The sequence below is a fragment of the Sus scrofa genome, chromosome 6 (assembly GCF_000003025.6).
Source record: "Sus scrofa isolate TJ Tabasco breed Duroc chromosome 6, Sscrofa11.1, whole genome shotgun sequence".
Lineage (NCBI taxonomy): Eukaryota > Metazoa > Chordata > Mammalia > Artiodactyla > Suidae > Sus > Sus scrofa.
Genome location: NC_010448.4, coordinates 137366878 through 137381381, shown reverse-complemented (window position 1 = coordinate 137381381; position 14504 = coordinate 137366878).

The window sequence follows — 14504 nt, the reverse complement described above, 5'->3', positions numbered from 1 at the left end:
AAAAACAAAAATAAACAGATGGTAGATTAATCCTACTTTATGAAAAAATATTATTATGAAAGTAAAAACAATGTATGACTCTACATGTATAAATTTGAATGATTTCCCCCTTTTTTCCTTTATAATTTTCTTTATGATTCTAATGTCTGATTAGATGGGTTTTTTGTAATCAGATAAAAATTGTAAGGTCATTTTCACTGTGAATGTAATAACCAGAACATATTAATTCAAAGTTAGTGCTTCATTAGTTTTTTTCTCTCTTTGGCCACACCCACAGCATATGGAAGTTCCAAGTCAGGGATCAAATCCAAGATGCAGCTGCAGCCTACACCACAACTGCAGCAACGCCAGATCCTTAACTCACTCTGTCAGGCTGGGGATCAAACTTGTGCCACCACAGAGAAGACTGCACCACAATGTGAACTCCCTAGTACTGCATTAGTTTAAAAAATTTTTTACGGAGTTCCTGTCATGGCACAGTGGAAATGAATCCGACTAGGAGCCACAAGGTTGCAGGTTTGATCCCTGGCCTCGCTCAGTAGGTTAAGGAGCTGGCATTGCCCTGAGCTGTGGTGTAGGTCGCAGACGTGGCTCTGATCCCATGTGGCTGTGGCTCTAGCATAGGCTGGCAGCTGTAGCTCTGATTAGACCCCTAGCCTGGGAACCTCCATATGCAGTTGGTATGGCCCTAAAAGTCAAAAGACAGGAATTCCCTTGGTGGCTCAGTGGTTAACGAATCCGACTAGGAACCATGAGGTTTCGGGTTCGATCCCTGGCCTTGCTCAGTGGGTTAAGGATCCAGCATTGCCGAGAACTGTGGTGTAGGTCGCAGACGAGGCTTTGCGTTGCTCTGGCTCTGGTATAGGCCGGTGGCTACAGCTCCGATTTAGACCCCTAGCTTGGGAACCTCCATATGCCACGGGTGCGGCCTAGAAAAGATTAAAAAAAAAAAAAGACTAAAAAAATAAAAAATAAATTAAAAAATTTTAAACTAATGGTAAACATTAAAAACATATTCAGTATACAATCTACTGAGTAATAATAATAACATATAGTGATTTCTTATGTATTTGGATTGTATTAGACAGGTGCTTTACATGCATTTTCTCATTTAACCCTCATAGTTCTCTGTTATTATCCCTATTTTATGTTGAGGAACATGAGGTTTAGATTGGTTAAGTCACTTGCTGGAGGTCATAGTGAGTAGCAGTGATTTGAACCTAAGTTGAGTCCACAGTCAATGTCCTTCGTCTCTGTGCTTAGCTACCTTCAGACTTGGGTGTAACCTCTGTGCCTGAATGTAGCTTATATAGTCTCATGTTCATGGAAAATCCTTCATAAAATCATTAGAAGTCTAATGGCACTGAAAATATATTCAATAGCTTTTATAAATGTCCTGATTTAAAGAAAAATGTTCCATATGTTATACACTAATGATTAAGAAATTGTGAGTTTCAAATAAATATTGTTTTTCTCAGTACTTAAGATTGAATACTCTAAAAAAAAACAAAACAAAACAAACAAAACATTGAATACCCTAGACATAGATTAAATGTTTAACGCTATTTGTTGTGAGTAGGCCAAAAGCTTATAGGTCTCAAATGCTGCCTGAAATTCCCACTCAATTGTTCTTTAGGTTTGAGCATTTCAGGCCTAGGTGTAATCCAGAAGGCTTATCCTTGAAACTATTATCACTGATTAATATTTTAAGTAAAGTCACTTTTATTAGATGTTTAAGCCTGTAATCTGGCTGTGCTCAGGGCAACTACATTTCTAAGATCTAGAAAATCCTAGAACAATGACTTAAGGACTGGGAAAGCTCAAAGGATGTATGTAGCACAGCAGTACTGGACAAGTGAGGTACTAAAGGGAGGTGACTAAAAGACAGACTTGGCCTGCTGAGCAGTTTCACCAGAAGAGAGTGCTACTGGTACATCCCAGGTGGGAGATGTGTTTGTATAATTTCAGTAAAATGTAAAACAGGCGTCATTAGATTAGAATGGGCTTTTGATGGTTTCAGTCATACAGTTTCTACATAATTATATTAAATTATTGCTTGTAACAATTCTGCCTACTCTAAAAAATTTATAGTAGCCCCTTTGCCAGGCTTTACCATTCTCAACATCACTGATCACTGATTACATTTAATAGAAGATAAAAAGTTAAAACAAAATTGAGAGAAGGGGGATTTCCTGACTATTAAGAATAAGTAGAAACAGTGTATACCTAATGGCAGAAAGAAAAAAGCATGTATATGTTATATGATGCCTTAAATATGTATTTAATAGCTCTGAGTCAGTTTTAGGGAATATCCTAAAATACATGGCAAATGGAATTTTTACTCTTCTATTTATGACTGAGGCAACCCTCCAGAAACACTGAGACTATTACTTCTGGTTTCCTTAGAACTTTGGCTTACACAGAGCTACAGCTGGTCAGACTTTTCTCTACCTCATAGCATCCGGTTGAATATTTAACTCAATTTTTAATTTTTTTTAAGGCCACACCTGCAGCATGTGGAAGTTCCCAGGCTAGGGGTGGAATTGGAGCTACAGCTGCCGGCCTACGCCACAACCACAGCCAACGCCAGATCCGAGCCATGTCTGTGACCTACACCACAGCTCGCGGCAATGCCGGATCCTTAACTCACTGAACAAGGCCAGGAATCGAACCCACATCCTCATGGTTCCTAGTCGGGTTCGTTAACCACTGACCTACAAAGGGAATTCCCTAATCTTGATTTTTAAGTAAGCTATTTTAAGTCATAGATTCCTGACCAATTTATATGTGACAATATCTACCACTCAGGCTAGTCAGTTGTAGCTAGGGGAGGCAGACAGTTCAAAATATCTAGTATTATAATTAAAATTTTAAAATAAGCATACAGTTCATTTATATTAAGCATTTTAGAAATACAGTTACTTACAGAAGAATAAGTACATATATAAAATTTGTAGACATTTTAAAACCAAAGTCTAATCTCTCTAATTCATACTTAAAAGTATCACCATGGTAGGTGTTCTGGAATTAGGAGGACCCTGAGGGCTACCAGCAGATTCTTCTCTGCCACTCTTCTTTTAAGCTCTGCAAGGCTCTTTCAGAGGAACATATCTAATAGAAGGTATCATCAAAAGTACATAAAGTCCAGACTTCTCTTTTCTCTGTGGAAATCACATGGCTTTTCATTCATAAGAATATAAGTTCTTAACTTCCCCTTCTGCAATGGAATGCCATCTCTGCCAGTTCTGTGTCTTTTTGTTTGTTTGTTTTCCTAGTACTTATTTATCTTATAACTGGTAGTTTGTACCTTTTTTTTTTTTGGGGGTCTTTTTGTCTTTTTCTAGGGCCACTCCCGATGCATGTGGAAGTTCCCAGGCTAGGGTCTAATCGGAGCGGCAGCCACCAGCCTATGCCAGAGACACAGCAACACGGGATCCGAGCCGTGTCTGCAACCTACACCACAGCTCACAGCAATGCTGAATCCTTAACCCACTGAGCAAGGCCAGGAATCGAACCCGAAACTTCATGGTTCTTAGTCGGATTCATTAACCACTGAGCCACAACGGGAACTCCGTTTGTACCTTTTAACTATCTTCATCCAATTCCCTTTCCTCCCATCCCCTGCCTCTGGTAACCACAAATCTGATATGAGTGAGTTTTTTACTTTGTTTTTGAAGTATAATTGACCTATAAACTATGTTAGTTCCTAGTGATTCAGTATTTCTATACATGTCAAAATGAGCACCATGGAGTTCCACTGTCGCTCAACAGGTTATGAGCCCAACTAGGGTCCATGAGGATGTGGATTCAATCCTTGGCCTCACTCAGTGGGTTAAGGATCTGAGCTGAGGTGTAGGTCACAGACACAGCTCAGAGTCAATGTTGCTGTGGCTGTGGTGTAGGCCAGTGGCTGCAGCTACAATTAGATCCTTAGCCTGGGAACTTCCATATGCTTCAGGGGCAGCCCTTAAAAAAAAAAAAAAAAAAAAAAGGCAAAATGAGCACCACAATAAGTCTAGTTATGATCTGTCACCATATAAAGATGTTATATAGTTACAGACTATATTCCCCAACTATACCTTTCATATTGACTCATTTATTTTGTAACTGGAAGTTTACACCTCTTATCTCCCTCATCTATTTTTTTCCCTCCCCTGCCTCCCTCCCATCTGGCAACCACCTGTTTGTTCTCTGTATCTATAACTCTTTCTGTTTTGTTATGTTTATCTTTTTTTTTTTTTTAGATTGTACTTGTAAGTGAAATCATATATGTCTGACTTTACTTAGCATAATACCATCTAGTCCATCCACATTGTGGAAAATAGCAAGATTTCATTCTCTTTTTATGGATGACTCTTCCATTGTATACCACTTCTTTATTTCCTCTTTTTTTTTTCTTTTTAGGGCTACACCACAGCATGTGGAAGTTCCAGCTGCCGGCCTACACCATAGCCACAGCAACGCAGGATCCTTAACCCACTGAGTGAGGCCAGGAATTGAACCTGCATCCTCATGGGTCGTAGTCGGGATCATTAACCACTGAGACACGAAGGGAACTTCAATTCCTTCATCTATTTGCTTCCATATCTTGCATATTGTAAATGATGCTGCAATGAACATGGTGGTACATATATCTTTTCTAGTGGGTGTTTTCATCTTCTTTGGACAAATACTGGGAGTGAAATTGCCAGATTATATGGTAGTTTTATTTTTAATTTTTTGAGGAAAATTTCATGCTATTTCCCATAATAGCTGCACCAATTTAATTCCCATCAATGGTATACAAGAGTTCCTTTTCCTCCACATCTTTACCAATACTTTTTATTTGTTGTCTTTTTGATACTAATCATTCTGATATCTGATTATGGTTTGACCTGCATTTCCGTGATGAGTAGTGATGTTAAGCATCTTTTCATGTGCCTATTGGCCATCTGTATGTCTTCTTTGGAAAAATGTCTATTCAGATCCTTTGCCCATTTTATAATTAGGTTGTTTCTTTTTCTGATGTTGAGTCATATGAATTCTTTGTGTATTTTGCATATTAACCCCTTGTTGGATTAATCATTTGCAATATCTTCTTCCATTCAGTAGGCAGCCTTTTCATTTTGTTGATAGTTTCCCTTGCTTGTGTTAAAGCTCTTGTGTTTGATGTAGTCACATTTATTTACTTCCTTTGTATGAGGAGACATCCCCCAAAATATACTACTAAAACCAATGTTAAAGAGCATATTGCCTGTATTTTCTTCTAGAAATTTTATAGTTCCAGGTTTCACATTTAAGTCTTTAGTTTATTTTGAATTATTTATTTATTTATTTTGTCTTTTATAGGGTAGCACCTGCGGCATATGGAGGTTCACAGGCTAGGAGTCTAATCGGAGCTACGGCTGCTGGCCTATACCATAGCCACAGCAATGCCAAATCTGAGCCGCGTCTGCAACCTACACCACAGCTCACGGCAATGCTGGATCCTTAACCCACTGAGCAAGGCCAGGGATCGAACCCCAAACCTCATGGTTCCTAGTCGGATTCGTTAACCTCTGAGCCATGACGGGAACTCCCATTTTGAATTTATTTTTGTGCATGATATGAGAAAGTAGTCCAGTTTGATTATATTGCATATAGCTGTCTAGTTTTCCCAACACATTTAGTGAAGAGGCTCTTTTCCCAGTTGTATCTTCTTCCCTCTGTTGTCATAGATTAATTGTCCGTAAAAGGGTGAGTTCATTTCTGGGCTCTGTTTTTTTTTTAGACATTTACTGTGAGGCCTCCCTCTTAGCAAACTTTTAAGTGTGCAGTATAGTATTGTTAATTATTTGCACATCATTGTACAACAAAGATCTAGAAAATTTTCATCTTGTATGACTAAGTCTATGTCCATTGGAACAGCAAACTCCCATTTCCCCCTTTTCACAGACCTGGCAACCACCGTTTTACTTTACAGTTCTATGGGTTTAACTACTTAAGTTACCTCATAAAAGTGGAATCATACAGTGTTTTTCTTCTGTGTCTGGCTTATTTCACTTAGCATAACATCTTCAAGGTTCATCCATATTGTGATGTATGGCGGGATTTCCTTCTTTTTAGGGATGAATAACATTCTATTGTAGGTATATACCACACTCTATCTGTTTGTCTGCCGATGGACCATTAGATTGTTTCCACCTCGTGGCTATTGTGGATGAACTAGCAATGACTATAGGAATGTAAGTATCTCTTTGAGTTGCTATTTTCAGTTCTTTTGAATAAATACCTAGAAGTAGAATTACTAGATTACATGATAGTTCTATTTTTAATTAAAAATTTGTTTGTTTTTGACCACATCCACCACACGCAAAAGTTTCCAGGCCAGAAGTTTACAGTGCCACAGCTGTAACCAGAGCCACACCAGTGACAATTGTGGATCCTTAACCCACTGAGCCATGAAGTAACTGCTAGTTTTAATTTTTTGAGGAGCCTCTGTACTGTTTTCCATAGTGGTTGCACCATTTTACAATCCCTGCACTGCAAAAAGAGTTCCAATTTCTCCACATCATCATTAGCATTTGTCATTTTCTGTTGTTTTGATAATGGTCACCCTAACAGGTGTGAGGGTGGTATCTCATTGTGGTTTTATCTTGCATTTCCCTGATAATTAGTGATGTTGAGCTTCTTTTCATACCTTTTGGCCATTTGTGTGCCTTCTTTATTTTATTTATTAATTTATTTTGCTTTTTTAGGGCTGCACTCCCGGCACATGGAGGTTCCTAGGCTAGGTGTCTAATTGGAGCCACAGATGCCAGCCTATGCCACAGCCACAGCAACATGGGATCCAAGCCGTATCTGCAATCTGCAAGACAGTTCACAGCAAGGCTGGATCCTTAACCCACTGAGCGAGGCTAGGGATTAAACCCACAACCTCGTGGTTACTAGTCGGATTCAATTCTACTGTGCCACAAAAGAAACTCCTGTGTGCCTTCTTTAGAGCAATGTCTATTCAAGTCCTTGCCACATTTTAAAATTGGGTTATTTGTTTTTATATTATTGTGTTGTAGGAGCACCTTATATATTTTGAATATTAACTCCTTATTGGATATGTGGTCACAGTTTTTTTCTCCATTCCTTAGGGTGTCTTTTTACTCTGTTTTGTTTGCTCTACAAAAGATTCCAATTTTGTTCTCATCCCACTTGCCCATTTTTACTTTTGTTGTCTGAATTTTTAGTGTTAAATCTAAGAAATCATTGTCAAGACCAGTATTTTGAAGCTTTCCTCTATGTTTTTTTTTCTAGGAGTTTTATATTTTTCAGGTCTTAAATGATTTGTCTCTGATATATTTGGGGTTTATTTATTTATTTATTGGCCACAGTGTGCAATGGCTTGACGTGGGATCTCAATTCCTAGATCAAGGACTGAACTTGGGCTTCAGTGGTGAAAGTTCTGAATCCCAACCACTAGACCAGGAAATTCTGAGTTTATTTTAGTGTATGGTGTAAAACAAGGGTCTAATATCTTTTTTTTCAGTTTTGATATTTTACCTTAAAAATTTTTCATTTTTATGCAATTTTCAAAGATTAAACTCCATTTATAGTTATTACAAAATATTGGCTATTCCCTCTGTTGTACAATGCATGCTTATAGCCTGTCTTACACCCAAAAGTTTGTACCTCCCAGGTCCCCACTCCTATGTTGTCCCCATACCCCCCCACTGGTAACCACTATTTTGTTCTCTGTATCTGTTGGTCTGCTTTTTTGTTGTTGTTATATTCACTAGTTTGTCGTGTTTTTTTAGATGCCACGTATAAGTGACACTATATGATATTTGTCTTTTTCTGTCTGACTTTCTTCACTTAGCATAATGCCCTCCAAGTCCAAGGATCCAATTTCTTTTTTTTCCGTGTGGATATTCAGGTTTCCCAGCACTGTTTGTTGAAGAGTTTATCCTTTCCCCATTGCGTAGTCATGGCACCTTTGACAATAACTTGATCATATGTGCATGGATTTATTTCTGAGCTCTGTATTCTTCTCCCTTGGTCCATATGTCTGTCTTTATACCCATAGTATACTGTTTTGATTACTGTGGCATTGCAGTATGTTTAGAAGTCAGAAAGAGGCTTCCAGATTATTTGTTATTCCTCAAGATTGTTTTGGCTATTCAAGGTCCTTTGTGGTTTCATATGAGTTTTAGGATCAGTTTTTATATTTCTGAAATAATGGCAGAAAATTAAAATGGCATTGATATTTTGATAAGGGATTGCATTGAATCTGTAGATTGCCTCTGGTCATATGAACATTTTAGCAATATTAGGTCTTACAATCCATGAACACAAGATGTCTTTCCATTTATTTGTATCATCTTTAATTTCTTTCAGCAATGTCCTATAGTTTTCAGTGTACAAGTCTTTTACCTCCTTGGTTAATTCCCAAGTATTTTATTCTTTTTGATGCTATATTTCTTAATTCCTTTCAGATTTTCATTGCTAATATGTACAGAAATATTACTGATTTTTGTATATTGATTTAATACCTGGCAACTTTATTTATTATGTCTAACTTTTCTTTTGGTGGAATCTTTTTGGGTTTTCTACGTATAACATTATGTTATCTACAAGCAGAGATAATTTTACTTTTCCCTTTCTAATTGTTGTGCCTTTTCGTTTTCCTTCCTAATTTCTCTAGTTAGGACTACAATACCCTGTTGAATAGTAGTGGTGCAAGCAGGCATTTTTGACTTGTTCCTGATCTTAGAGGAAAAGCTTTCAGTTTTTTACCACTGAGTATGATGTTAACTATGGGCTTGTCATATACGGCTTTTATTGTGTTGAGGTAATTTCCTTTTCTTCATAGTTTTTGAGTGTTCATTGAATACTGAAAGGGTGTTAAATTTTGTCAGATATGATCATGTGATTTTTTTTCCCACTTTGTTCTGTTAATGTTGGTGAATTATGTTGATTGAACATTCTGGCATCCAGGGATAAACCTGGTTGTGGTGTATAATCCTTTTAATGTGCCATTGGATTCAATTGGATAGTATTTTGTTGAGGATCTTTACATCTACATTAATCAGTGATACTTGCCTGTAGTCTTATTTCTTGTCTTTGTTTGGTATCAGGGTAATGTATGCTTCATAAAGTGAGATTGAAAGTGTGCCCTCTGTATGCAGATGACATGATACTATACATAGAAAACCCTAAGGACTCAACCCCAAAACTCCTTGAACTGATTAATAAATTCAGCAAAGTGGCAGGATATAAGATTAACATTCAGAAGTCAGTTGCATTTCTGTATACCAGCAATGAAACGTTAGAAAAGGAATACAAAAATACGATACCTTTTAAAATTGTACCTCACAAAATCAAATACCTCGGAATACACCTGACCAAAGAGGTAAAGGACCTATATGCCGAGAACTATAAAACTTTAATCAAAGAAATCAAAGAAGATGTAAAGAAATGGAAAGATATTCCATGTTCCTGGATTGGAAAAATCAATATTGTGAAAATGGCCATACTACCCAAAGCAATCTACAGATTCAATGCAATCCCTATCAAATTACCCATGACATTGTTCACAGAACTAGAACAAACAATCCAAACATTTATATGGAACCACAAAAGACCCAGAATCGCCAAAGCAATCCTGAGAAACAAAAACCAAGCAGGAGGCATAACTCTCCCAGACTTCAAGAAATACTACAAAGCCACAGTCATCAAAACAGTGTGGTACTGGTATCAAAACAGACAGACAGACCAATGGAACAGAATAGAGAATCCGGAAATAAACCCTGACACCTATGGTCAATTAATCTTTGACAAAGGAGGCAAGAACATAAAATGGGAAAAGGAAAGTCTATTCAGCAAGCATTGCTGGGAAACCTGGACAGCTGCATGCAAAGCAATGAAACTAGAACACACCCTCACACCATGCACAAAAATAAACTCCAAAGGGCTGAAAGACTTAAATATACGACAGGACACCATCAAACTCCTAGAAGAAAACATAGGCAAAACACTCTCTGACATCAACATCATGAATATTTTCTCAGGTCAGTCTCCCAAAGCAATAGAAACTAGAGCAAAAATAAACCCATGGGACCTCATCAAACTGAAAAGCTTTTGCACAGCAAAGGAAACCCAAAAGAAAACAAAAAGACAACTTACAGAATGGGAGAAAATAGTTTCAAATGATGCAACTGACAAGGGCTTAATCTCTAGAATATATAAGCAACTTATACAACCCAACAGCAAAAAAACCAATCAATCAATGGAAAAATGGGCAAAAGACCTGAATAGACATTTCTCCAAGGAAGATATACAGATGGCCAACAAACACATGAAAAAATGCTCAACATCGCTGATTATAAGAGAAATGCAAATCAAAACTACCATGAGATACCACCTCACACCAGTCAGAATGGCCATCATTCATAAATCCACAAATAACAAGTGCTGGAGGGGCTGTGGAGAAAAGGGAACCCTTCTGCACTGCTGGTGGGAATGTAAACTGGTACAGCCACTATGGAGAACAGTTTGGAGATACCTTAGAAATCTATACATAGAACTTCCATATTACCCCGCAATCCCACTCTTGGGCATCTATCCGGACAAAGCTCTACTTAAAAGAGACACATGCACCCGCATGTTCATTGCAGCCCTATTCACAATAGCCAGGACATGGAAACAACCCAAATGTCCATCGACAGATGATTGGATTCGGAAGAGGTGGTATATATACACAATGGAATACTACTCAGCCATAAAAAAGGATACATCATGCCATTTGCAGCAACATGGATGGAACTAGAGAATCTCATCCTGAGTGAAATGAGCCAGAAAGACAAAGACAAATACCATATGATATCACTTATAACTGGAATCTAACATCCAGCACAAATGAACATCTCCTCAGAAAAGAAAATCATGGACTTGGAGAAGAGACTTGTGGCTGCCTGATAGGAGGGGAGGGAGTGGGAGGGATCGGGAGCTTGGGCTTATCAGACACAACCTAGAATAGATTTACAAGGAGATCCTGCTGAATAGCATTGAGAACTATGTCTAGATACTCATGTCGCAACAGAAGAAAGGGTGGGGGAAAAAACTGTAACTGCAATGTATACATGTAAGGATAACCTGACCCCCTTGCTGTACAGTGGGAAAATAAAAAAATAAAATAAAATAATAATAATAATAATAATAATAAAAAGAAAGTGTGCCCTATGAGACACACCAAACAGAAACCAGTCCCTCAAGGAGCCCCTTGAAAAACCAAAATATTGGACACATGCTCCAACTTTCCCCTCTGGGAGAATCTGGTGGTTGGGAGTTTCCTCCTGGTCATGCTATGCTGGGGGTAGGGGTGCTCTGGAGAGTAGGTACCATGAATTTCCTTGTTGTCTTTGATGTAGCTGGTTTCATGCTTGCCTGTGGTATAGGAGCCTCTTAACTGATTTTTGGCTTTCTCAAAAGGAAATTGATCTATATATTGTTGTTAACTTGGTGTCTGTTAGTGTGGGAAGGAGAGTCTGGCAGTTCCTATTCTACCATCTTGCTGTGAACCACCCCTATTTCTCTGTCTTATATCAATCATTTATTATAATAAATTAGCATTGTATAGAATTCAAGCATGAAATCATTGGGATCTAGTACCTAACCAATAGTCAGTTGAGAACTTGATATTTAAAAGAGAGAAAAATCTAAGGGACAAATTAATGATGTATTTCTCTAGGTTACCCTAACATACTTCTGCATTCTTAAATTACCAAGAATTGAAGTTTCCAGGAGTTCCCATGTTGGCGCAGTGGAAACGAATCTGACTAGGAACCATGAGGTTGCGGGTTTGATCCCTGGCCTCGCTTAGTGGGTTAAGGATCCAGTGTTGCTGTGAGCTGTGGTGTAGTTCGCAGACGTGGCTCAGATCTGGCGTTGCTGTGGCTCTGGTGTAGGCAGGCAACAACAGCTCCGATTGGACCCCTAGCCTGGGAACCTCCATATGCCGCAGGTGTGGCCCTAAAAAGACAAAAGACAGAAGATAGAAAAAAAAAAAAAAAGGAATTAAAGTTTCCAGATCTTTTGTTAAACCCCTGCCATGTGGCTCCTTTTGATAACTGCCACTAAATAGCTTAATGATCAGTGTTTTTTATATTGAGATATTGCCATAATATTCACTCTTTTAGAGGGTAATCAACAATGTTTTTGGTTAGAGTTTTATAAAACTACCCAATTTTTTTTTTTTTTTTTGCTTTTTAGGCCCACACCCATGGCATATGGAAATTCCCAGGCTTGGAATCAGAGCTGTAGCTGCCAGCCCACACCACAGCCACAGGAACATGGGATCTGAGCTGTGTCTATGACCTACACCACAGCTCATGGCAAAGCCAGATCCCTCACCCACTGGGTGAGGCCAGGGATAACCCACATCCTCATGGATACTAGTCAAATTCATCTCCACTGCACCACAACAGGGACTCCCAAAACTACCCAAACTTTTCAATGGCTATTTCTTTAATAATCCTATTCCCTTCCATCCCCTAAAAGAAAAGGGTATGTATGATATGTATTAATTTAATAAAAGAATTTCTATAACAAGCTTAGACAACATTATTCAAGTATAGTTTTTTGCAATAAAACTGAATAATTTGGAAATATTGGCAGTTCCTAAGACTTACTTTGGGACTCAGAACATTTTATATATATATATATACATATAAAACGATTTTTTTTCCATTATAGCTGGTTTACAGTGTTCTGTCAGTTTTCTACTGTACAGCATGGTGACCCAGTTACACATACATGTATAAATTATTTTTCAGAACATTTTTTTGTAGCCTCTAAGCTCCTGTGTCACACAATTGATTTTAAATGTTAAAATGTCTTTAAAAGTCTTACCCTTCTGTTTGAATTATCATTTTACCTCTCCATTCTGTTTTAAAATATGAATCTTTAGTTTGACCATTGCATCATATAGAGAGGGATTTAGAATTCAGTTAAGTTGGAGTTCCTGTTGTGGCACAGTAGAAACAAATCCAACTAGGAACCATGAGGTTGCGGGTTCGATCTCTGGTCTTGCTCAGTGGGTTAAGGATCCAGTGTTGCTGTGAGCTGTGGTGTAGTTCGCAGACGTGGCTCAGATCTGGCGTTGCTGTGGCCGTGGCATGGACCAGCAGCTGTAGCTCTGATTGGACCCCTAATATGGGGACCTCCATGTGCTGTGAATGCGGCCCTTAAAAAAAAAAAAAAAATAGAATTCACTTAAGTCAAACGAAGTTTTCATTCTTCAATGCGTTATCATTCTTTTGATTTTAAGTTAATAATTAATTAACTTCTCATTTAACTGTTGATAGCTTGACAAATCCAAAACACAAATGTGAAGTGAAAAAACAGTCTTTGAGTTTCAAAGGAAAAAAAAGAGCCATTTACAAAGCTGATATACTTAAAAATAATGGAAGGCCAGCTAACTAATTATACAAAATGTTAAGGCTAGTGACCTAACAAACTTGGTTATTTGCTCTTCTTGGGTAATTTTTATGATTGATGTGTTTCCCAAAATTGGGAATTAAAGAGTAGAAGGTAGAGCCAGGCAAAAAAAGATTCTGTTTACCCAGATAAAGCTGAAATAAATGTCTCCAATTATTAGAGAGGCTAGGGTTGTTTATTTTGGAGGAAAACACATTATATTAAACCTTGAGGCTATTTTACACTGTATTATGATTGAACTGATACTGATATTTATGAATATAATTATATGGTATTGGCTCTTTTAGGTAAGTAGGTACATATTATACATATATATAATTATTTATACATTTATAACTCACTGATTATAAAGTTAGTTTCTAGCAAAGTGTAAAGGAGAGGAAAATCACCTGTAATTCTACTACCCAGAGATAACCATAACATTTGAATGTAAAAGATAGATATCTTCTAAAAACTTGGTATTATACCATATATGTAGTATAAGCGCCTAACAATAAGCTTTTTTGATTGTAGTGTAAGTGCCTGACACTGAGCTTTTTGATTGGTGATGCTTCCATTTCAAAGGCATCCGTCTTGAATAACCTATTGCCAACTGTATGACAGAGCTGCTAACAAAACCACTAGATAAGGAACTAGGCTGCCCCTGCCCTTTTTTGTTGTTGTTGTTGTTGTTGCTATTTCTTGGGCCGCTCCCGCGGCATATGGAGGTTCCCAGGCTAGGGGTCGAATTGGAGCTGTAGCCACCAGCCTATACCAGAGCCATAGCAATGCGGGATCCGAGCCGCGTCTGCAACTACACCACAGCTCACGGCAACGCCGGATCGTTAACCCACTGAGCAAGGACAGGGACCGAACCCGCAACCTCATGGTTCCTAGTCGGATTCGTTAACCACTGCGCCACGACGGGAACTCCGCCCCTGCCCTTTTAAAAAGCCCTGATTGAGCTAGATAACTGACCATTTAAGTAATCCCATTTTTCTCTTCTCCCACCCTAATACCTGTTCTTATGTTTTAAATCTAATAGCAAAACCCCATAGGAACCCCACCCCCAATCCCAA